The sequence below is a fragment of the Elephas maximus genome, chromosome 17 (genome assembly GCF_024166365.1).
Source record: "Elephas maximus indicus isolate mEleMax1 chromosome 17, mEleMax1 primary haplotype, whole genome shotgun sequence".
Classification (NCBI taxonomy): Eukaryota; Metazoa; Chordata; class Mammalia; order Proboscidea; family Elephantidae; genus Elephas; species Elephas maximus.
In genome coordinates this window covers 91,183,775-91,207,009 of record NC_064835.1, presented here as the reverse complement: position 1 = coordinate 91,207,009, position 23,235 = coordinate 91,183,775, and positions in this window count along the sequence as shown.

Here is a 23,235-nt window from a genome sequence, read left to right as displayed (position 1 = left end):
CACTAACCCTAACCGTAACCCTAACGCTCTAATCCTAGCCCTGACCCTCTAAGCATAACCCTAACCCTCTAACACTAACACTAACCCTAACCTTCGAACCTTATCGCCTAACGCTAACCCTAACCCCTAACCCGAACCCAAACCCCCAACCCTAACTCTAATCTGAACACCCTAACCCTAACCCAAATACCCTAACCCGAAGCCTAACCCGAAGCACCTAACCCTAAACGGAACCCTGCAACCCTAACCCTGTAAACCTAACCCCCTACCCTAACCCTAACCCTAATCCTAAACCCCTAACCCTAAACTCTGACCCCTTAACACTAACCCCCAACCCTGGCCCTTGACCCTGACCCTTGACCCTGACCCCTGACCCTGACCCCTAACACTAACCCTGACACTAACCCTAACCCTTAAACCTAACCATAACCCTAACCCCTAACCTAACCCTAACCCAACCCTTATCGTCTAACCGTCTAACCCTAACCCTCTAACCCTAACCCTCTAACCCTAACCGCTAACCCCAGATGTTACCCCAATCATAACCACTATCCTTAACACAATCTTTAAGCCTGTATCTAACACTTACCTGTACTTTAAGACAAGATAGAGCCCTAGCCTTAACTCTAGGTCAAATGCTAGCTACAGATCTAACCAGAACCCTAATCTTAGATTAAACACTACTTCTAACCCTCAACATAACTCTAAATCTAGATCTAACACAAACCCTTACCCTAACTTCTAACCCTCAGCCTAACTCTAAACCTACTAACCCTATCCCAACCCTGATAGAACCCTAAATCTATCCCTAGTCTAACCATAAATGTGACACTATGTCTGACGATAACCTTAATGCCTAAACCTACCACACTACCTAACACTAACCATAAATCTAACACTATGCCAAACCCTATCTCTACCCATAAAACCCGAAACCCAGCCCGAACCCCGAACTGGAACCCGAACCCTAACCCTAACCCTAACCCTCGAACCCTAACCCGAACCCTAACCCTAATCCTAACCGTGGAATGTAAACCAAACCCTCAAACACTCACCATAACCCTAACCCTAGAACCCTAACCCTAACCCTCGAACCCTAACCCGAACCCTTACCCTCGAACTCTACCTTAACCCTAACCCCCTAACCTTAACCCTAACCCACTAACCCTAACCGTAACCCTAACCCTCTAATCCTAACCCTGACCCTCTAAGCATAACCCTAACCCTCTAACACTAACACTAACCCTAACCTTCTAACCCTATCGCCTAACGCTAACCCTAACCCCTAACCTGAACCCTAACCCCCAACCCTAACTCTAATCTGAACACCCTAACCCTAACCCAAATACTCTAACCCGAAGCCTAACCCGAAGCACCTAACCCTAAACAGAACCCCGTAACCCTAACCCTGTTACCCTAACCCCCAACCCTAACAGTAACCCTAATCCTAAACCCCTAACCCTAAACTCTGACCCCTTAACACTAACCCCCAACCCTGGCCCTTGACCCTGACCCTTGACCCTGACCCCTGACCCTGACCCCTAACACTAACCCTGACACTAACCCTCACCCTTAAACCTAACCATAACCCTAACCCCTAACCTAACCCTAACCCAACCCTTATCGTCTAACCGTCTAACCCTAACCCTAACCCTCTAACCCTAACCCTAACCCTCAAACCCTAACCGGTAACCCCAGATGTTACCCAAATCTTAACCACTGTCCTTAACACAATCTTTAAGCCTGTATCTAACACTTACCTTAACTTTAAGACAAGAGAGAACCCTAGCCTTAACTCTAGGTCAAATGCTAGCTAGAGATCTAACCAGAACCCTAATCCTGATCTTAGATTAAACACTACTTCTAACCCTCAACATAACTTTAAACCTAGATCTAACCCTAACCCTTACCCTAACTTCTAACCCTCAGCCTAACTCTAAACCTACTAACCCTAACCCAACCCTGATAAAACCCTAAATCTATCCCTAGTCTAACCCTAGATGTGACACTATGCCTGACCATAACCCTAATGCCTAACCCTACCACACTACCGAACACTAACCATAAATCTAACACTATGCCAAAACCCTATCTCTAATCATAAAAGCGGAACCCGAGCCCTAACCTGAGCCCTAATCCTAACTCTAAACCTGACAGGCGAACCCTCGCCCTCACCCTAACCCTAAGCCTCGAAAGTACCCTAAACCCTCAAACTCTTATCCTAACACTTACCCTCGAACCCTAACCATAACCCTCGAACCCTAACCCTAACCCTCGAATCCTAACCCAAAACTTAACCCTCGTAATCTACCCTAACCCTTACCGTCCAAACTTAACCCTAACCCTCTAACCCTAACCGTACCCCTAACCCTCTAATCCTAACCCTAACCCTCTAACCATAACCCTAACCCTCTAACACTAACCTTAACCTTCTAACCCTATCGCCTAACGCTAACTCTAACCCCTAACCCGAACCCAAACCCCCAACCCTAACCCTAATCTGAACAGCCTAACCCTAACCCAAATACCCTAACCCGAAGCCTAACCCGAAACCCCTAGCCCTAAACAGAACCCCGTAACCCTAACCCTGTAACCCTAACCCCCAACCCTAACACTAACCCCTAACCCTAAACTCTAACCACCTAAAACTAACCTCCTAACCCTGGCCCTTGACCCTGACCCCTGACAATAACCCTGACACTAACCCTAACCCTTAAACGTACCCATAACCCTAACCCCTTAACCTAACCATAACCCTAACGCTTATCGTTTAACAGTCTAACCCTAACACTAACCCTGTAACCTTAACCCTCTAACCCTAACCGCTAACCCCAGATGTTACCCCAATCATAACCACTATCCTTAACACCATCTTTAAGCCTATATCTAACACTTACCTTAACTTTAAGACAAGATAGATCCTTAACCTCAAGTCTAGGTCAAATGCTACCTACAGATCTAACCATAACCCTAATCCTGATGTTAGGTTAAACACTACTTCTAACCCTCAACATAACTCTAAACCTAGATCTAACCCTAACCCTTACCCTAACTTCTAACCCTCAGCCTAACTCTAAACCTACTAACCCTAAACCAACCCTGATAGAACCCTAAATCTATCCCTAGTCTAACCTTAGATGTGACACTATGTCTGACCATAACCCTAATGCCTAACCCTACCACACTACCTAACACTAACCATAAATCTCACACTATGCCAAAACCCTATCTCTAACCATAAAACCCGAACCCGAGCCCTAACCTGAGCCCTAACCCTAACCCTAAACCTAACACGCGAACCCTCACCCTCACTCTCACTCTAACCCTCGAACGTACCCTGAACCCTCAAACCCTTATCCTAACACTTACCCTCGAACTCTAACCCAAACCCTTGAACCCTAACCCTAACCCTCGAATCCTAACCCAAAACTTAACCCTCGAACTCTACCCTAACCCTTACCGTCCAACCTTAACCCCAACCCTCTAACCTTAACCGTAACCCTAACCCTCTAACCATAACCCTAACCCTCTAACACTACCCCTAACCCTAACCTTCTAACCCTATAGCCTAACGGTAACCGTAACCCCTTATCCGAACCCGACCAGCAACACTAACTCTGCTCCGAACACCCTAACACTAACCCAAACACCCTAACCCGAAGCCTAACCCGAAACCCCTAGCCCTAAACAGAACCCCGTAACCCTAACCCTGTAACCGTAACCCCCAACCCTAACCCTAACACTAACCCCTAACCCTAAACTCTAACCCCCTAAAACTAACCTCCTAACCCTGGCCCTTGACCCTGACCCCTGACCCTGACCCCTGACAATAACCCTGACACTAACCCTAACCCTTAAACATACCCATAACCCTAACCCCTTAACCTAACCCTAACCCTAACGCTTATCGTCTAACAGTCTAACCCTAACCCTCACCCTGTAACCTTAACCCTCTAACCCTAACCGCTAAACCCAGATGTTACCCCAATCATAACCACTATCCTTAACACCATCTTGAAGCCTATATCTAACACTTACCTTAACTTTAAGACAAGATAGATCCTTAACCTTAAGTCTAGGTCAAATGCTAGCTACAGATCTAACCAGAACCCTAATCTTAGATTAAACACTACTTCTAACCCTCAACATAACTCTAAATCTAGATCTAACCCTAACCCTTACCCTAACTTCTAACCCTCAGCCTAACTGTAAACCTACTAACCGTATCCCAACCCTGATAGAACCCTAAATCTATCCCTAGTCTAACCATAAATGTGCCACTATGTCTGACGATAACCCTAATGCCTAAACCTACCACACTACCGAACACTAACCATAAATCTAACACTATGCCAAACCCTATCTCTACCCATAAAACCCGAAACCCAACCCGAACCCCGAACTGGAACCCGAACCCTAACCCTAACCCTCGAAAACTAACCTGAACCCTAACCCTAACCCTAACCATCGAATGTAAACCAAACCCTCAAACACTCACCATAACCCTAACCCTAGAACCCTAACCCTAATCCTCGAACCCTAACCCGAACCCTTACCCTCGAACTCTACCTTAACCCTAACCCCCAACCTTAATCCTAACCCACTAACCCTAACCGTAACCCTAACGCTCTAATCCTAGCCCTGACCCTCTAAGCATAACCCTAACCCTCTAACACTAACACTAACCCTAACCTTCGAACCTTATCGCCTAACGCTAACCCTAACCCCTAACCCGAACCCAAACCCCCAACCCTAACTCTAATCTGAACACCCTAACCCTAACCCAAATACCCTAACCCGAAGCCTAACCCGAAGCACCTAACCCTAAACGGAACCCTGCAATCCTAACCCTGTAAACCTAACCCCCTACCCTAACCCTAACCCTAATCCTAAACCCCTAACCCTAAACTCTGACCCCTTAACACTAACCCCCAACCCTGGCCCTTGACCCTGACCCTTGACCCTGACCCCTGACCCTGACCCCTAACACTAACCCTGACACTAACCCTAACCCTTAAACCTAACCATAACCCTAACCCCTAACCTAACCCTAACCCAACCCTTATCGTCTAACCGTCTAACCCTAACCCTAACCCTCTAACCCTAACCCTCTAACCCTAACCGCTAACCCCAGATGTTACCCAAATCATAACCACTATCCTTAACACAATCTTTAAGCCTGTATCTAACACTTACCTGTACTTTAAGACAAGATAGAGCCCTAGCCTTAACTCTAGGTCAAATGCTAGCTACAGATCTAACCAGAACCCTAATCTTAGATTAAACACTACTTCTAACCCTCAACATAACTCTAAATCTAGATCTAACACAAACCCTTACCCTAACTTCTAACCCTCAGCCTAACTCTAAACCTACTAACCCTATCCCAACCCTGATAGAACCCTAAATCTATCCCTAGTCTAACCATAAATGTGACACTATGTCTGACGATAACCTTAATGCCTAAACCTACCACACTACCTAACACTAACCATAAATCTAACACTATGCCAAACCCTATCTCTACCCATAAAACCCGAAACCCAGCCCGAACCCCGAACTGGAACCCGAACCCTAACCCTAACCCTAACCCTCGAACCCTAACCCGAACCCTAACCCTAATCCTAACCGTGGAATGTAAACCAAACCCTCAAACACTCACCATAACCCTAACCCTAGAACCCTAACCCTAACCCTCGAACCCTAACCCGAACCCTTACCCTCGAACTCTACCTTAACCCTAACCCCCTAACCTTAACCCTAACCCACTAACCCTAACCGTAACCCTAACCCTCTAATCCTAACCCTGACCCTCTAAGCATAACCCTAACCCTCTAACACTAACACTAACCCTAACCTTCTAACCCTATCGCCTAACGCTAACCCTAACCCCTAACCTGAACCCTAACCCCCAACCCTAACTCTAATCTGAACACCCTAACCCTAACCCAAATACTCTAACCCGAAGCCTAACCCGAAGCACCTAACCCTAAACAGAACCCCGTAACCCTAACCCTGTTACCCTAACCCCCAACCCTAACAGTAACCCTAATCCTAAACCCCTAACCCTAAACTCTGACCCCTTAACACTAACCCCCAACCCTGGCCCTTGACCCTGACCCTTGACCCTGACCCCTGACCCTGACCCCTAACACTAACCCTGACACTAACCCTCACCCTTAAACCTAACCATAACCCTAACCCCTAACCTAACCCTAACCCAACCCTTATCGTCTAACCGTCTAACCCTAACCCTAACCCTCTAACCCTAACCCTAACCCTCAAACCCTAACCGGTAACCCCAGATGTTACCCAAATCTTAACCACTGTCCTTAACACAATCTTTAAGCCTGTATCTAACACTTACCTTAACTTTAAGACAAGATAGAACCCTAACCTTAACTCTAGGTCAAATGCTAGCTAGAGATCTAACCAGAACCCTAATCCTGATCTTAGATTAAACACTACTTCTAACCCTCAACATAACTTTAAACCTAGATCTAACCCTAACCCTTACCCTAACTTCTAACCCTCAGCCTAACTCTAAACCTACTAACCCTAACCCAACCCTGATAAAACCCTAAATCTATCCCTAGTCTAACCCTAGATGTGACACTATGCCTGACCATAACCCTAATGCCTAACCCTACCACACTACCGAACACTAACCATAAATCTAACACTATGCCAAAACCCTATCTCTAATCATAAAAGCGGAACCCGAGCCCTAACCTGAGCCCTAATCCTAACTCTAAACCTGACAGGCGAACCCTCGCCCTCACCCTAACCCTAAGCCTCGAAAGTACCCTAAACCCTCAAACCCTTATCCTAACACTTACCCTCGAACCCTAACCATAACCCTCGAACCCTAACCCTAACCCTCGAATCCTAACCCAAAACTTAACCCTCGTAATCTACCCTAACCCTTACCGTCCAAACTTAACCCTAACCCTCTAACCCTAACCGTACCCCTAACCCTCTAATCCTAACCCTAACCCTCTAACCATAACCCTAACCCTCTAACACTAACCTTAACCTTCTAACCCTATCGCCTAACGCTAACTCTAACCCCTAACCCGAACCCAAACCCCCAACCCTAACCCTAATCTGAACAGCCTAACCCTAACCCAAATACCCTAACCCGAAGCCTAACCCGAAACCCCTAGCCCTAAACAGAACCCCGTAACCCTAACCCTGTAACCCTAACCCCCAACCCTAACACTAACCCCTAACCCTAAACTCTAACCACCTAAAACTAACCTCCTAACCCTGGCCCTTGACCCTGACCCCTGACAATAACCCTGACACTAACCCTAACCCTTAAACGTACCCATAACCCTAACCCCTTAACCTAACCATAACCCTAACGCTTATCGTTTAACAGTCTAACCCTAACACTAACCCTGTAACCTTAACCCTCTAACCCTAACCGCTAACCCCAGATGTTACCCCAATCATAACCACTATCCTTAACACCATCTTTAAGCCTATATCTAACACTTACCTTAACTTTAAGACAAGATAGATCCTTAACCTCAAGTCTAGGTCAAATGCTACCTACAGATCTAACCATAACCCTAATCCTGATGTTAGGTTAAACACTACTTCTAACCCTCAACATAACTCTAAACCTAGATCTAACCCTAACCCTTACCCTAACTTCTAACCCTCAGCCTAACTCTAAACCTACTAACCCTAAACCAACGCTGATAGAACCCTAAATCTATCCCTAGTCTAACCTTAGATGTGACACTATGTCTGACCATAACCCTAATGCCTAACCCTACCACACTACCTAACACTAACCATAAATCTCACACTATGCCAAAACCCTATCTCTAACCATAAAACCCGAACCCGAGCCCTAACCTGAGCCCTAACCCTAACCCTAAACCTAACACGCGAACCCTCACCCTCACTCTCACCCTAACCCTCGAACGTACCCTGAACCCTCAAACCCTTATCCTAACACTTACCCTCGAACTCTAACCCAAACCCTTGAACCCTAACCCTAACCCTCGAATCCTAACCCAAAACTTAACCCTCGAATCCTAACCCAAAACTTAACCCTCGAACTCTACCCTAACCCTTACCGTCCAACCTTAACCCCAACCCTCTAACCTTAACCGTAACCCTAACCCTCTAACCATAACCCTAACCCTCTAACACTACCCCTAACCCTAACCTTCTAACCCTATAGCCTAACGGTAACCGTAACCCCTTATCCGAACCCGACCAGCAACACTAACTCTGCTCCGAACACCCTAACACTAACCCAAACACCCTAACCCGAAGCCTAACCCGAAACCCCTAGCCCTAAACAGAACCCCGTAACCCTAACCCTGTAACCGTAACCCCCAACCCTAACCCTAACACTAACCCCTAACCCTAAACTCTAACCCCCTAAAACTAACCTCCTAACCCTGGCCCTTGACCCTGACCCCTGACCCTGACCCCTGACAATAACCCTGACACTAACCCTAACCCTTAAACATACCCATAACCCTAACCCCTTAACCTAACCCTAACCCTAACGCTTATCGTCTAACAGTCTAACCCTAACCCTCACCCTGTAACCTTAACCCTCTAACCCTAACCGCTAAACCCAGATGTTACCCCAATCATAACCACTATCCTTAACACCATCTTGAAGCCTATATCTAACACTTACCTTAACTTTAAGACAAGATAGATCCTTAACCTTAAGTCTAGGTCAAATGCTAGCTACAGATCTAACCAGAACCCTAATCTTAGATTAAACACTACTTCTAACCCTCAACATAACTCTAAATCTAGATCTAACCCTAACCCTTACCCTAACTTCTAACCCTCAGCCTAACTGTAAACCTACTAACCGTATCCCAACCCTGATAGAACCCTAAATCTATCCCTAGTCTAACCATAAATGTGCCACTATGTCTGACGATAACCCTAATGCCTAAACCTACCACACTACCGAACACTAACCATAAATCTAACACTATGCCAAACCCTATCTCTACCCATAAAACCCGAAACCCAACCCGAACCCCGAACTGGAACCCGAACCCTAACCCTAACCCTCGAAAACTAACCTGAACCCTAACCCTAACCCTAACCATCGAATGTAAACCAAACCCTCAAACACTCACCATAACCCTAACCCTAGAACCCTAACCCTAATCCTCGAACCCTAACCCGAACCCTTACCCTCGAACTCTACCTTAACCCTAACCCCCAACCTTAATCCTAACCCACTAACCCTAACCGTAACCCTAACGCTCTAATCCTAGCCCTGACCCTCTAAGCATAACCCTAACCCTCTAACACTAACACTAACCCTAACCTTCGAACCTTATCGCCTAACGCTAACCCTAACCCCTAACCCGAACCCAAACCCCCAACCCTAACTCTAATCTGAACACCCTAACCCTAACCCAAATACCCTAACCCGAAGCCTAACCCGAAGCACCTAACCCTAAACGGAACCCTGCAATCCTAACCCTGTAAACCTAACCCCCTACCCTAACCCTAACCCTAATCCTAAACCCCTAACCCTAAACTCTGACCCCTTAACACTAACCCCCAACCCTGGCCCTTGACCCTGACCCTTGACCCTGACCCCTGACCCTGACCCCTAACACTAACCCTGACACTAACCCTAACCCTTAAACCTAACCATAACCCTAACCCCTAACCTAACCCTAACCCAACCCTTATCGTCTAACCGTCTAACCCTAACCCTAACCCTCTAACCCTAACCCTCTAACCCTAACCGCTAACCCCAGATGTTACCCAAATCATAACCACTATCCTTAACACAATCTTTAAGCCTGTATCTAACACTTACCTGTACTTTAAGACAAGATAGAGCCCTAGCCTTAACTCTAGGTCAAATGCTAGCTACAGATCTAACCAGAACCCTAATCTTAGATTAAACACTACTTCTAACCCTCAACATAACTCTAAATCTAGATCTAACACAAACCCTTACCCTAACTTCTAACCCTCAGCCTAACTCTAAACCTACTAACCCTATCCCAACCCTGATAGAACCCTAAATCTATCCCTAGTCTAACCATAAATGTGACACTATGTCTGACGATAACCTTAATGCCTAAACCTACCACACTACCTAACACTAACCATAAATCTAACACTATGCCAAACCCTATCTCTACCCATAAAACCCGAAACCCAGCCCGAACCCCGAACTGGAACCCGAACCCTAACCCTAACCCTAACCCTCGAACCCTAACCCGAACCCTAACCCTAATCCTAACCGTGGAATGTAAACCAAACCCTCAAACACTCACCATAACCCTAACCCTAGAACCCTAACCCTAACCCTCGAACCCTAACCCGAACCCTTACCCTCGAACTCTACCTTAACCCTAACCCCCTAACCTTAACCCTAACCCACTAACCCTAACCGTAACCCTAACCCTCTAATCCTAACCCTGACCCTCTAAGCATAACCCTAACCCTCTAACACTAACACTAACCCTAACCTTCTAACCCTATCGCCTAACGCTAACCCTAACCCCTAACCTGAACCCTAACCCCCAACCCTAACTCTAATCTGAACACCCTAACCCTAACCCAAATACTCTAACCCGAAGCCTAACCCGAAGCACCTAACCCTAAACAGAACCCCGTAACCCTAACCCTGTTACCCTAACCCCCAACCCTAACAGTAACCCTAATCCTAAACCCCTAACCCTAAACTCTGACCCCTTAACACTAACCCCCAACCCTGGCCCTTGACCCTGACCCTTGACCCTGACCCCTGACCCTGACCCCTAACACTAACCCTGACACTAACCCTCACCCTTAAACCTAACCATAACCCTAACCCCTAACCTAACCCTAACCCAACCCTTATCGTCTAACCGTCTAACCCTAACCCTAACCCTCTAACCCTAACCCTAACCCTCAAACCCTAACCGGTAACCCCAGATGTTACCCAAATCTTAACCACTGTCCTTAACACAATCTTTAAGCCTGTATCTAACACTTACCTTAACTTTAAGACAAGATAGAACCCTAACCTTAACTCTAGGTCAAATGCTAGCTAGAGATCTAACCAGAACCCTAATCCTGATCTTAGATTAAACACTACTTCTAACCCTCAACATAACTTTAAACCTAGATCTAACCCTAACCCTTACCCTAACTTCTAACCCTCAGCCTAACTCTAAACCTACTAACCCTAACCCAACCCTGATAAAACCCTAAATCTATCCCTAGTCTAACCCTAGATGTGACACTATGCCTGACCATAACCCTAATGCCTAACCCTACCACACTACCGAACACTAACCATAAATCTAACACTATGCCAAAACCCTATCTCTAATCATAAAAGCGGAACCCGAGCCCTAACCTGAGCCCTAATCCTAACTCTAAACCTGACAGGCGAACCCTCGCCCTCACCCTAACCCTAAGCCTCGAAAGTACCCTAAACCCTCAAACCCTTATCCTAACACTTACCCTCGAACCCTAACCATAACCCTCGAACCCTAACCCTAACCCTCGAATCCTAACCCAAAACTTAACCCTCGTAATCTACCCTAACCCTTACCGTCCAAACTTAACCCTAACCCTCTAACCCTAACCGTACCCCTAACCCTCTAATCCTAACCCTAACCCTCTAACCATAACCCTAACCCTCTAACACTAACCTTAACCTTCTAACCCTATCGCCTAACGCTAACTCTAACCCCTAACCCGAACCCAAACCCCCAACCCTAACCCTAATCTGAACAGCCTAACCCTAACCCAAATACCCTAACCCGAAGCCTAACCCGAAACCCCTAGCCCTAAACAGAACCCCGTAACCCTAACCCTGTAACCCTAACCCCCAACCCTAACACTAACCCCTAACCCTAAACTCTAACCACCTAAAACTAACCTCCTAACCCTGGCCCTTGACCCTGACCCCTGACAATAACCCTGACACTAACCCTAACCCTTAAACGTACCCATAACCCTAACCCCTTAACCTAACCATAACCCTAACGCTTATCGTTTAACAGTCTAACCCTAACACTAACCCTGTAACCTTAACCCTCTAACCCTAACCGCTAACCCCAGATGTTACCCCAATCATAACCACTATCCTTAACACCATCTTTAAGCCTATATCTAACACTTACCTTAACTTTAAGACAAGATAGATCCTTAACCTCAAGTCTAGGTCAAATGCTACCTACAGATCTAACCATAACCCTAATCCTGATGTTAGGTTAAACACTACTTCTAACCCTCAACATAACTCTAAACCTAGATCTAACCCTAACCCTTACCCTAACTTCTAACCCTCAGCCTAACTCTAAACCTACTAACCCTAAACCAACGCTGATAGAACCCTAAATCTATCCCTAGTCTAACCTTAGATGTGACACTATGTCTGACCATAACCCTAATGCCTAACCCTACCACACTACCTAACACTAACCATAAATCTCACACTATGCCAAAACCCTATCTCTAACCATAAAACCCGAACCCGAGCCCTAACCTGAGCCCTAACCCTAACCCTAAACCTAACACGCGAACCCTCACCCTCACTCTCACCCTAACCCTCGAACGTACCCTGAACCCTCAAACCCTTATCCTAACACTTACCCTCGAACTCTAACCCAAACCCTTGAACCCTAACCCTAACCCTCGAATCCTAACCCAAAACTTAACCCTCGAACTCTACCCTAACCCTTACCGTCCAACCTTAACCCCAACCCTCTAACCTTAACCGTAACCCTAACCCTCTAACCATAACCCTTACCCTCTAACACTACCCCTAACACTAACCTTCTAACCCTATAGCCTAACGGTAACCGTAACCCCTTATCCGAACCCGACCAGCAACACTAACTCTGCTCCGAACACCCTAACACTAACCCAAACACCCTAACCCGAAGCCTAACCCGAAACCCCTAGCCCTAAACAGAACCCCGTAACCCTAACCCTGTAACCGTAACCCCCAACCCTAACCCTAACACTAACCCCTAACCCTAAACTCTAACCCCCTAAAACTAACCTCCTAACCCTGGCCCTTGACCCTGACCCCTGACCCTGACCCCTGACAATAACCCTGACACTAACCCTAACCCTTAAACATACCCATAACCCTAACCCCTTAACCTAACCCTAACGCTTATCGTCTAACAGTCTAACCCTAACCCTCACCCTGTAACCTTAACCCTCTAACCCTAACCGCTAAACCCAGATGTTACCCAAATCATAACCACTATCCTTAACACAATCTTGAAGCCTATATCTAACACTTACCTTAACTTTAAGACAAGATAGATCCTTAACCTTAAGTCTAGGTCAAATGCTAGCTACAGATCTAACCAGAACCCTAATCTTAGATTAAACACTACTTCTAACCCTCAACATAACTCTAAATCTAGATCTAACCCTAACCCTTACCCTAACTTCTAACCCTCAGCCTAACTGTAAACCTACTAACCGTATCCCAACCCTGATAGAACCCTAAATCTATCTCTAGTCTAACCATAAATGTGCCACTATGTCTGACGATAACCCTAATGCCTAAACCTACCACACTACCTAACACTAACCATAAATCTAACACTATGCCAAACCCTATCTCTACCCATAAAACCCGAAACCCAACCCGAACCCCGAACTGGAACCCGAACCCTAACCCTAACCCTCGAAAACTAACCTGAACCCTAACCCTAACCCTAACCATCGAATGTAAACCAAACCCTCAAACACTCACCATAACCCTAACCCTAGAACCCTAACCCTAATCCTCGAACCCTAACCCGAACCCTTACCCTCGAACTCTACCTTAACCCTAACCCCCAACCTTAATCCTAACCCACTAACCCTAACCGTAACCCTAACCCTCTAATCCTAACCCTGACCCTCTAAGCATAACCCTAACCCTCTAACACTAACACTAACCCTAACCTTCTAACCCTATCGCCTAACGCTAACCCTAACCCCTAACCTGAACCCTAACCCCCAACCCTAACTCTAATCTGAACACCCTAACCCTAACCCAAATACTCTAACCCGAAGCCTAACCCGAAGCACCTAACCCTAAACAGAACCCCGTAACCCTAACCCTGTTACCCTAACCCCCAACCCTAACAGTAACCCTAATCCTAAACCCCTAACCCTAAACTCTGACCCCTTAACACTAACCCCCAACCCTGGCCCTTGACCCTGACCCTTGACCCTGACCCCTGACCCTGACCCCTAACACTAACCCTGACACTAACCCTCACCCTTAAACCTAACCATAACCCTAACCCCTAACCTAACCCTAACCCAACCCTTATCGTCTAACCGTCTAACCCTAACCCTAACCCTCTAACCCTAACCCTCAAACCCTAACCGGTAACCCCAGATGTTACCCAAATCTTAACCACTGTCCTTAACACAATCTTTAAGCCTGTATCTAACACTTACCTTAACTTTAAGACAAGATAGAACCCTAACCTTAACTCTAGGTCAAATGCTAGCTAGAGATCTAACCAGAACCCTAATCCTGATCTTAGATTAAACACTACTTCTAACCCTCAACATAACTTTAAACCTAGATCTAACCCTAACCCTTACCCTAACTTCTAACCCTCAGCCTAACTCTAAACCTACTAACCCTAACCCAACCCTGATAAAACCCTAAATCTATCCCTAGTCTAACCCTAGATGTGACACTATGCCTGACCATAACCCTAATGCCTAACCCTACCACACTACCGAACACTAACCATAAATCTAACACTATGCCAAAACCCTATCTCTAATCATAAAAGCGGAACCCGAGCCCTAACCTGAGCCCTAATCCTAACTCTAAACCTGACAGGCGAACCCTCGCCCTCACCCTAACCCTAAGCCTCGAAAGTACCCTAAACCCTCAAACCCTTATCCTAACACTTACCCTCGAACCCTAACCATAACCCTCGAACCCTAACCCTAACCCTCGAATCCTAACCCAAAACTTAACCCTCGTAATCTACCCTAACCCTTACCGTCCAAACTTAACCCTAACCCTCTAACCCTAACCGTACCCCTAACCCTCTAATCCTAACCCTAACCCTCTAACCATAACCCTAACCCTCTAACACTAACCTTAACCTTCTAACCCTATCGCCTAATGCTAACTCTAACCCCTAACCCGAACCCAAACCCCCAACCCTAACCCTAATCTGAACAGCCTAACCCTAACCCAAATACCCTAACCCGAAGCCTAACCCGAAACCCCTAGCCCTAAACAGAACCCTGTAACCCTAACCCTGTAACCCTAACCCCCAACCCTAACACTAACCCCTAACCCTAAACTCTAACCACCTAAAACTAACCTCCTAACCCTGGCCCTTGACCCTGACCCCTGACAATAACCCTGACACTAACCCTAACCCTTAAACGTACCCATAACCCTAACCCCTTAACCTAACCATAACCCTAACGCTTATCGTTTAACAGTCTAACCCTAACACTAACCCTGTAACCTTAACCCTCTAACCCTAACCGCTAACCCCAGATGTTACCCCAATCATAACCACTATCCTTAACACCATCTTTAAGCCTATATCTAACACTTACCTTAACTTTAAGACAAGATAGATCCTTAACCTCAAGTCTAGGTCAAATGCTACCTACAGATCTAACCATAACCCTAATCCTGATGTTAGGTTAAACACTACTTCTAACCCTCAACATAACTCTAAACCTAGATCTAACCCTAACCCTTACCCTAACTTCTAACCCTCAGCCTAACTCTAAACCTACTAACCCTAAACCAACCCTGATAGAACCCTAAATCTATCCCTAGTCTAACCTTAGATGTGACACTATGTCTGACCATAACCCTAATGCCTAACCCTACCACACTACCTAACACTAACCATAAATCTCACACTATGCCAAAACCCTATCTCTAACCATAAAACCCGAACCCGAGCCCTAACCTGAGCCCTAACCCTAACCCTAAACCTAACACGCGAACCCTCACCCTCACTCTCACTCTAACCCTCGAACGTACCCTGAACCCTCAAACCCTTATCCTAACACTTACCCTCGAACTCTAACCCAAACCCTTGAACCCTAACCCTAACCCTCGAATCCTAACCCAAAACTTAACCCTCAAACTCTACCCTAACCCTTACCGTCCAACCTTAACCCCAACCCTCTAACCTTAACCGTAACCCTAACCCTCTAACCATAACCCTAACCCTCTAACACTACCCCTAACCCTAACCTTCTAACCCTATAGCCTAACGGTAACCGTAACCCCTTATCCGAACCCGACCAGCAACACTAACTCTGCTCCGAACACCCTAACACTAACCCAAACACCCTAACCCGAAGCCTAACCCGAAACCCCTAGCCCTAAACAGAACCCCGTAACCCTAACCCTGTAACCGTAACCCCCAACCCTAACCCTAACACTAACCCCTAACCCTAAACTCTAACCCCCTAAAACTAACCTCCTAACCCTGGCCCTTGACCCTGACCCCTGACCCTGACCCCTGACAATAACCCTGACACTAACCCTAACCCTTAAACATACCCATAACCCTAACCCCTTAACCTAACCCTAACCCTAACGCTTATCGTCTAACAGTCTAACCCTAACCCTCACCCTGTAACCTTAACCCTCTAACCCTAACCGCTAAACCCAGATGTTACCCAAATCATAACCACTATCCTTAACACAATCTTGAAGCCTATATCTAACACTTACCTTAACTTTAAGACAAGATAGATCCTTAACCTTAAGTCTAGGTCAAATGCTAGCTACAGATCTAACCAGAACCCTAATCTTAGATTAAACACTACTTCTAACCCTCAACATAACTCTAAATCTAGATCTAACCCTAACCCTTACCCTAACTTCTAACCCTCAGCCTAACTGTAAACCTACTAACCGTATCCCAACCCTGATAGAACCCTAAATCTATCCCTAGTCTAACCATAAATGTGCCACTATGTCTGACGATAACCCTAATGCCTAAACCTACCACACTACCTAACACTAACCATAAATCTAACACTATGCCAAACCCTATCTCTACCCATAAAACCCGAAACCCAACCCGAACCCCGAACTGGAACCCGAACCCTAACCCTAACCCTAACCCTCGAACCCTAACCCGAACCCTAACCCTAATCCTAACCGTCGAATGTAAACCAAACCCTCAAACACTCACCATAACCCTAACCCTAGAACCCTAACCCTAACCCTCGAACCCTAACCCGAACCCTTACCCTCGAACTCTACCTTAACCCTAACCCCCTAACCTTAACCCTAACGCACTAACGCTAACCGTAACCCTAACCCTCTAATCCTAACCCTGACCCTCTAAGCATAACCCTAACCCTCTAACACTAACACTAACCCTAACCTTCTAACCCTATCGCCTAACGCTAACCCTAACCCCTAACCTGAACCCTAACCCCCAACCCTAACTCTAATCTGAACACCCTAACCCTAACCCAAATACTCTAACCCGAAGCCTAACCCGAAGCACCTAACCCTAAACAGAACCCCGTAACCCTAACCCTGTTACCCTAACCCCCAACCCTAACAGTAACCCTAATCCTAAACCCCTAACCCTAAACTCTGACCCCTTAACACTAACCCCAACCCTGGCCCTTGACCCTGACCCTTGACCCTGACCCCAGACCCTGACCCCTAACACTAACCCTGACACTAACCCTCACCCTTAAACCTAACCATAACCCTAACCCCTAACCTAACCCTAACCCAACCCTTATCGTCTAACCGTCTAACCCTAACCCTAACCCTCTAACCCTAACCCTCAAACCCTAACCGGTAACCCCAGATGTTACCCAAATCTTAACCACTGTTCTTAACACAATCTTTAAGCCTGTATCTAACACTTACCTTAACTTTAAGACAAGATAGATCCTTAACCTCAAGTCTAGGTCAAATGCTACCTACAGATCTAACCATAACCCTAATCCTGATGTTAGGTTAAACACTACTTCTAACCCTCAACATAACTCTAAACCTAGATCTAACCCTAACCCTTACCCTAACTTCTAACCCTCAGCCTAACTCTAAACCTACTAACCCTAAACCAACCCTGATAGAACCCTAAATCTATCCCTAGTCTAACCTTAGATGTGACACTATGTCTGACCATAACCCTAATGCCTAACCCTACCACACTACCTAACACTAACCATAAATCTCACACTATGCCAAAACCCTATCTCTAACCATAAAACCCGAACCCGAGCCCTAACCTGAGCCCTAACCCTAACCCTAAACCTAACACGCGAACCCTCACCCTCACTCTCACCCTAACCCTCGAACGTACCCTGAACCCTCAAACCCTTATCCTAACACTTACCCTCGAACTCTAACCCAAACCCTTGAACCCTAACCCTAACCCTCGAATCCTAACCCAAAACTTAACCCTCGAACTCTACCCTAACCCTTACCGTCCAACCTTAACCCCAACCCTCTAACCTTAACCGTAACCCTAACCCTCTAACCATAACCCTAACCCTCTAACACTACCCCTAACCCTAACCTTCTAACCCTATAGCCTAACGGTAACCGTAACCCCTTATCCGAACCCGACCAGCAACACTAACTCTGCTCCGAACACCCTAACACTAACCCAAACACCCTAACCCGAAGCCTAACCCGAAACCCCTAGCCCTAAACAGAACCCCGTAACCCTAACCCTGTAACCGTAACCCCCAACCCTAACCCTAACACTAACCCCTAACCCTAAACTCTAACCCCCTAAAACTAACCTCCTAACCCTGGCCCTTGACCCTGACCCCTGACCCTGACCCCTGACAATAACCCTGACACTAACCCTAACCCTTAAACATACCCATAACCCTAACCCCTTAACCTAACCCTAACCCTAACGCTTATCGTCTAACAGTCTAACCCTAACCCTCACCCTGTAACCTTAACCCTCTAACCCTAACCGCTAAACCCAGATGTTACCCAAATCATAACCACTATCCTTAACACAATCTTGAAGCCTATATCTAACACTTACCTTAACTTTAAGACAAGATAGATCCTTAACCTTAAGTCTAGGTCAAATGCTAGCTACAGATCTAACCAGAACCCTAATCTTAGATTAAACACTACTTCTAACCCTCAACATAACTCTAAATCTAGATCTAACCCTAACCCTTACCCTAACTTCTAACCCTCAGCCTAACTCTAAACCTACTAACCGTATCCCAACCCTGATAGAACCCTAAATCTATCCCTAGTCTAACCATAAATGTGCCACTATGTCTGACGATAACCCTAATGCCTAAACCTACCACACTACCTAACACTAACCATAAATCTAACACTATGCCAAACCCTATCTCTACCCATAAAACCCGAAACCCAACCCGAACCCCGAACTGGAACCCGAACCCTAACCCTAACCCTCGAACCCTAACCCGAACCCTAACCCTAATCCTAACCGTCGAATGTAAACCAAACCCTCAAACACTCACCATAACCCTAACCCTAGAACCCTAACCCTAACCCTCGAACCCTAACCCGAACCCTTACCCTCGAACTCTACCTTAACCCTAACCCCCTAACCTTAACCCTAACCCACTAACCCTAACCGTAACCCTAACCCTCTAATCCTAACCCTGACCCTCTAAGCATAACCCTAACCCTCTAACACTAACACTAACCCTAACCTTCTAACCCTATCGCCTAACGCTAACCCTAACCCCTAACCTGAACCCTAACCCCCAACCCTAACTCTAATCTGAACACCCTAACCCTAACCCAAATACTCTAACCCGAAGCCTAACCCGAAGCACCTAACCCTAAACAGAACCCCGTAACCCTAACCCTGTTACCCTAACCCCCAACCCTAACAGTAACCCTAATCCTAAACCCCTAACCCTAAACTCTGACCCCTTAACACTAACCCCCAACCCTGGCCCTTGACCCTGACCCTTGACCCTGACCCCTGACCCTGACCCCTAACACTAACCCTGACACTAACCCTCACCCTTAAACCTAACCATAACCCTAACCCCTAACCTAACCCTAACACAACCCTTATCGTCTAACCGTCTAACCCTAACCCTAACCCTCTAACCCTAACCCTAACCCTCAAACCCTAACCGGTAACCCCAGATGTTACCCAAATCTTAACCACTGTCCTTAACACAATCTTTAAGCCTGTATCTAACACTTACCTTAACTTTAAGACAAGATAGAACCCTAACCTTAACTCTAGGTCAAATGCTAGCTAGAGATCTAACCAGAACCCTAATCCTGATCTTAGATTAAACACTACTTCTAACCCTCAACATAACTTTAAACCTAGATCTAACCCTAACCCTTACCCTAACTTCTAACCCTCAGCCTAACTCTAAACCTACTAACCCTAACCCAACCCTGATAAAACCCTAAATCTATCCCTAGTCTAACCCTAGATGTGACACTATGCCTGACCATAACCCTAATGCCTAACCCTACCACACTACCGAACACTAACCATAAATCTAACACTATGCCAAAACCCTATCTCTAATCATAAAAGCGGAACCCGAGCCCTAACCTGAGCCCTAATCCTAACTCTAAACCTGACAGGCGAACCCTCGCCCTCACCCTAACCCTAAGCCTCGAAAGTACCCTAAACCCTCAAACCCTTATCCTAACACTTACCCTCGAACCCTAACCATAACCCTCGAACCCTAACCCTAACCCTCGAATCCTAACCCAAAACTTAACCCTCGTAATCTACCCTAACCCTTACCGTCCAAACTTAACCCTAACCCTCTAACCCTAACCGTACCCCTAACCCTCTAATCCTAACCCTAACCCTCTAACCATAACCCTAACCCTCTAACACTAACCTTAACCTTCTAACCCTATCGCCTAATGCTAACTCTAACCCCTAACCCGAACCCAAACCCCCAACCCTAACCCTAATCTGAACAGCCTAACCCTAACCCAAATACCCTAACCCGAAGCCTAACCCGAAACCCCTAGCCCTAAACAGAACCCCGTAACCCTAACCCTGTAACCCTAACCCCCAACCCTAACACTAACCCCTAACCCTAAACTCTAACCACCTAAAACTAACCTCCTAACCCTGGCCCTTGACCCTGACCCCTGACAATAACCCTGACACTAACCCTAACCCTTAAACGTACCCATAACCCTAACCCCTTAACCTAACCATAACCCTAACGCTTATCGTTTAACAGTCTAACCCTAACACTAACCCTGTAACCTTAACCCTCTAACCCTAACCGCTAACCCCAGATGTTACCCCAATCATAACCACTATCCTTAACACCATCTTTAAGCCTATATCTAACACTTACCTTAACTTTAAGACAAGATAGATCCTTAACCTCAAGTCTAGGTCAAATGCTACCTACAGATCTAACCATAACCCTAATCCTGATGTTAGGTTAAACACTACTTCTAACCCTCAACATAACTCTAAACCTAGATCTAACCCTAACCCTTACCCTAACTTCTAACCCTCAGCCTAACTCTAAACCTACTAACCCTAAACCAACCCTGATAGAACCCTAAATCTATCCCTAGTCTAACCTTAGATGTGACACTATGTCTGACCATAACCCTAATGCCTAACCCTACCACACTACCTAACACTAACCATAAATCTCACACTATGCCAAACCCTATCTCTACCCATAAAACCCGAAACCCAACCCGAACCCCGAACTGGAACCCGAACCCTAACCCTAACCCTCGAAAACTAACCTGAACCCTAACCCTAACCCTAACCATCGAATGTAAACCAAACCCTCAAACACTCACCATAACCCTAACCCTAGAACCCTAACCCTAATCCTCGAACCCTAACCGGAACCCTTACCCTCGAACTCTACCTTAACCCTAACCCCCAACCTTAATCCTAACCCACTAACCCTAACCGTAACCCTAACCCTCTAATCCTAACCCTGACCCTCTAAGCATAACCCTAACCCTCTAACACTAACACTAACCCTAACCTTCTAACCCTATCGCCTAACGCTAACCCTAACCCCTAACCTGAACCCTAACCCCCAACCCTAACTCTAATCTGAACACCCTAACCCTAACCCAAATACTCTAACCCGAAGCCTAACCCGAAGCACCTAACCCTAAACAGAACCCCGTAACCCTAACCCTGTTACCCTAACCCCCAACCCTAACAGTAACCCTAATCCTAAACCCCTAACCCTAAACTCTGACCCCTTAACACTAACCCCCAACCCTGGCCCTTGACCCTGACCCTTGACCCTGACCCCTGACCCTGACCCCTAACACTAACCCTGACACTAACCCTCACCCTTAAACCTAACCATAACCCTAACCCCTAACCTAACCCTAACCCAACCCTTATCGTCTAACCGTCTAACCCTAACCCTAACCCTCTAACCCTAACCCTCAAACCCTAACCGGTAACCCCAGATGTTACCCAAATCTTAACCACTGTCCTTAACACAATCTTTAAGCCTGTATCTAACACTTACCTTAACTTTAAGACAAGATAGAACCCTAACCTTAACTCTAGGTCAAATGCTAGCTAGAGATCTAACCAGAACCCTAATCCTGATCTTAGATTAAACACTACTTCTAACCCTCAACATAACTTTAAACCTAGATCTAACCCTAACCCTTACCCTAACTTCTAACCCTCAGCCTAACTCTAAACCTACTAACCCTAACCCAACCCTGATAAAACCCTAAATCTATCCCTAGTCTAACCCTAGATGTGACACTATGCCTGACCATAACCCTAATGCCTAACCCTACCACACTACCGAACACTAACCATAAATCTAACACTATGCCAAAACCCTATCTCTAATCATAAAAGCGGAACCCGAGCCCTAACCTGAGCCCTAATCCTAACTCTAAACCTGACAGGCGAACCCTCGCCCTCACCCTAACCCTAAGCCTCGAAAGTACCCTAAACCCTCAAACCCTTATCCTAACACTTACCCTCGAACCCTAACCATAACCCTCGAACCCTAACCCTAACCCTCGAATCCTAACCCAAAACTTAACCCTCGTAATCTACCCTAACCCTTACCGTCCAAACTTAACCCTAACCCTCTAACCCTAACCGTACCCCTAACCCTCTAATCCTAACCCTAACCCTCTAACCATAACCCTAACCCTCTAACACTAACCTTAACCTTCTAACCCTATCGCCTAATGCTAACTCTAACCCCTAACCCGAACCCAAACCCCCAACCCTAACCCTAATCTGAACAGCCTAACCC